The sequence below is a fragment of the Neopelma chrysocephalum genome, unplaced genomic scaffold, assembly GCF_003984885.1.
Source record: "Neopelma chrysocephalum unplaced genomic scaffold, ASM398488v2 Primary Assembly neopelma1_89, whole genome shotgun sequence".
Lineage (NCBI taxonomy): Eukaryota > Metazoa > Chordata > Aves > Passeriformes > Pipridae > Neopelma > Neopelma chrysocephalum.
Genome location: NW_020897751.1, coordinates 3,559,717 through 3,563,929, shown reverse-complemented (window position 1 = coordinate 3,563,929; position 4,213 = coordinate 3,559,717).

Sequence of the window (4,213 nt, the reverse complement as noted above, 5' to 3'; positions counted from 1 at the left end):
GATCTACTTGGTTTGAAGTAACAGTTGCCTTGGAATATGGTTTGCCTTGGCATAGGACTCTAATCCCAGTAAATGCTGAGGAAACCTTGAAACAAAATGCAGCTTGTAACTAAAATGTAAAACTTGTGACAGCTGACAAAGGAAATACTGAAATGAGAATTAGCTGCAGTGATTGGAGGCTTTATGTTATGCTTTGCTTGGAAAATCCAGTGCACTTGATGTGACCCCTTTGGATAATTAAGTTGTGGCTGAGCCAAACGTGGGAAGGAGGGTGGCCTGTGACCATGCCAGTGTTAATTGAGAGCTTGCTGTAGTGGGGCTGCCAAAAGGGGAAGGTCCTCAGTGCTTTCACCCCACGCTGCCATAAGCATTCAGACAGAGAACTGGATCCAGGCGGAAAACTGCCCTGGGAGAGGAATGGATCACTCCTAAAGCTGGATCAGTCGCTGGGCTGGGCAGTGTGGGGCTGTTTGTGCTGATGTGAGGGGCTGAGAGGCTGGACAAGTGCAGGATCACAGAACCACAAGATGGTTTGAGTTGGAAGGGACCTTTAGGATCATGTTGTTCCAGCCCCTGTTATAGGCTAGGACACCTTCCACTAGCCCAGGTTGCTCCAAGCCCTGTCCAACCTGGCCTTGGACACTTCCAGGGATGGGGCAGCCACAGCTTCTCTGGGCAAACTGTGCCAGGGCCTCCCCATCCTCACAGGGAAGAATTTCTTCCCAATATCACATTTAAACCTACTCTCTGTCAGTTTGAAGCTGCTGTGCTCTCCCTCCCACAGCCTGACTGGCTCATCATGTGCTGTTCTCTGCACCCTGGGCTGATTCTGTGCCCTAATCCAGACAAGAATCATCTGCTTCTATGGGTCAGGGTTCTCTTGCTGTGTGGCAGGAGGAGGGGGACATGTCCCACCTGCCCTGTCCACTATCAGTGTCACCAAGCTGCAGCTCTGCCCTTGGATGCAGTTTGTGCAGCATTGCCTTCCTGTCTGGAAAATGCTCTGCTGCTTTCTGCTCTGGGGAGTATGTCAGAGCAGGAGCTTTTCCCCTGCAGCCTGTTATGGTGAGGAAGGGGGTGTGTGGTGGGGTGTCTGTTTCTACTCCAGTGGGACCTGCAAGCGAAATCATTTGCTGAATCACAGGGAGGCTGCTGTTGCTTGGGCTGGAATAAACTTCAAACATGTGGCTCTTCACGAGGCTGCCAGGCTGTAATTTGTGGCTGGCTTTGCTGCAGTCTGAGTGGAAATGCAAAATAGTCTGAAAGCCAGGCTGCTGTGGAAAATGCCTCTTTTTATTTATTTCACTTGTTTTTTGTTTGTTTTTTTTTCTTTCTTTTGCAATAAGAGCGCTTCTCCCGCAGAGCTGGCTGTGGCTGCAAAACCAGAGCCTGCAGGGGCCTCTGGCTGGCCTCCAGGGATTGCCAAACAGAGATTCCTCACGTGCCCCACTTATGCAAAGCGCAGAATTGAGAGCCAGGAGGACGAGGTGACGTGGAAGGAATTTGCGTGCTGTAGGCATGACAAAACCGAGCACCAAACCCGGCTTTCTGGAGCCAGCTGGGCTCTGGTGCCAGCCCGGTCCAACTGGTCGGTAGGGGAGGCAGCGCTCCTGGACGCCAGCCCCTGGAAAATGAGTCATGCATTTTGCTGCAGGAAAGTCCCTCGCTTGGCTGCAGCTTTCCAGGCTCTTCCTACTCAGTTTCTCTATGCAGAACATGCTCCTCCCAGAAAATGGGGCTAAAAATCAAGTTTAGGCTGGGAAGGCCCCCTTCTCTCCCAGCCACGGCCAAGTGATTCAGCTGTACATCACTACTGACAAGCCATGCCTGAGAATCCTCATCTGACACCTTATCTGGGAGGTTTATCTTCAGGAAAAAACCCAAATCTGAGCAGAAGCCCATCAAAAGCAGGAAGTGGTAGGCAGACAGCAGTTCACACCCTCAGTGCGAGGTCTCAGCTCATGTCTGTGAGCTGGACCTGATCTCAACAGGTTGAGGATACCCTTTGGAGTTTCCCACTCTTCCAAACGGTCCTGTTGTCCATGGCAGGCAGCCTGTGCTTGAACTCTTGATGCTGTTTTTTTTTTTTTAATCCCGTTTTTAAGTGGGAAAACTAGCAGGTGGTGTGGCTAAACCGGGGAAGCTATGTCATGGTGACAATTTGTCATTGTCAACTATTACATGCTGCGTACTTGTGAGGAAAAAGAAGGCCTCAAATCAATGGGAATTAGCGAAGCTCCAGGAAAACCTGGGCTAGCCTGAAATGATAACAGATTGGGGGTAGCACCTGCTAGCTCGAAGCTAGTCCTTCCTTACCCCTGTCCTTCAGTTCCCAGATGAAAAACACCCTGCCTGCTGAAATAGCTGTCCTGTTCCAGACAGTCTTACTTAACCTCCCTTTTATATATTCGTCACAAAGCTCGTTTTTTGTGTGTGTGGCTGACTGCTGGTTAGAAAGCCAGGGTGCCTCGTCAACACTTTATGTGCACTCCTGAGATAAGAGCAGCATGCTGAGCCCTGCCCAGGCAAAGTAGCTTTAGCACCAGAGTAAAGGTTGCTTGTTTAGTCTGGCCAAAATTGCTGTTGGGGGTGGCTTTCTGCCTCGTTGATTCAGTGTGAGTGCACCTGGCTCCAGTTTGGGAATTACCTAAGAACCTGGCTCCAGATGGTGGTGATAGCCGAGGCTCTGGAGGCTCCAAATGAAGCTGTGCTGATCTGCAAAGGGGCAAAGGCCCTGTGTAAGCATCAAGCTCTCCTGCTGTGGTTTGCGAAGAAGAGCATGATAACAGGGGTTTCTTAGTTTGAATTTTAAAAGTTCTTTATAAGAAAAGGAGAACTGTGCATTACCTTATTTAGTATAGCCTGGCAAAGTGAAACAGAACAGATCCATTTCCTCCTAACCTTTACACACTGCAAATAAACCTTAAATGTTATCAAGAAGTCTGGTCCTTGGAAAATGAACACACAGGTAGGGACCTAACAAGGTAATACTGTGTCTGCCCTTAGATGAAGAGCAATACCTTGGAGATCCCCCTGAAATGGGCAGGATAAGTCTGGCAGATGGCAAACACTTTAGATGTGACAAGTCTGTGTGTGTTGTGGTGATGCTGCAGGGGATACCCAAGTGGAGCTCTCCAGGCTGTGAGAAGCATTATCAAGGACCCTTCCTCCAGCTACAGCAAGCCTTAAATGTGGGTTTAGAAGAGGAGGGGAGCTGGTCTGGCAGCTCTGCACAGTCCTGGGGAGCGCACGAGGGACCAGCTCAGGCCCTTAGCTGAGCTGGTTTGGTCTGTTGATCCAGTCAGGAAAACGCTGCATTATTTTTTTTTTCTGGGTTAGTTTGTTGTTCCAGTTGCTGAATCAGTGCAAGGCACATCAGTGCAAGGGAGATAGCAAGTCAGTTCAGGCTGTCGTTCTTAATTGCTGTTCATTTGGACCACAGGGATACCTGCCTGCCCTGTGACAATGGGGAGCTGGATTCTGCCCAGCGCAGCAAGGAAAAATCAGCACCCCCCTTGCCTCCTAACCCCAGGCAGTGAGGTGGGAAGCCCTGCTGGAGCACATGTCCAACAATGTCCAGCGTGATGTTTGGTTGTGTAGAGACTTTGATTGGTACCTGAAGAGGGCCACGGGGAAGCCAAAGAGAGAGAGACTGCATTAGGAACTGTAGTGATAGGACAAGGAGTAATTGCTACAAATTGAAAGAGGAGAAATTCAGGGTGGGTATTGGGAAGAAATTCTTTGCTGTGAGCATAGTTAGACACTGGCACAGGTTGCCCAGGGAGGTTGTGGATGCTCCAACCCTGGCAGTGTTCAAAGCCAGGCTGGATAATGCCTTTAGCCACCTGGTCTAGTGGGAGGCATCCCTGCCCGTGGCAGGGGGGCTGGAGTGAGATGAGCTTTCAGGTCCATTTCAACCCTTTAACACTCTCATTCCGTGTTGCTGTGCACCTCCATCAGACCCCGCCAGCCCACTGTGGGGGCTCTACTGCCCGTGGAGGCAAAAGGCGCCTTTTTTCGGCTGTGAGGGCTTTTTTAGTTGCAGATAGCGCCGTTTCAAGCGGCGGGGGCTCCGGGGAAGCGCGGCTCCAGCGCTGCCCTCAGCCCCTCCCGGCCGCCATTTCGCGCCCCACACGCGCCCCCCCCACCGCTATTGCGCGGGGGGCGGGGCGCCGTGCGCGCGTGCGCCCCCCGCCTCTATATAAGGGCGGTG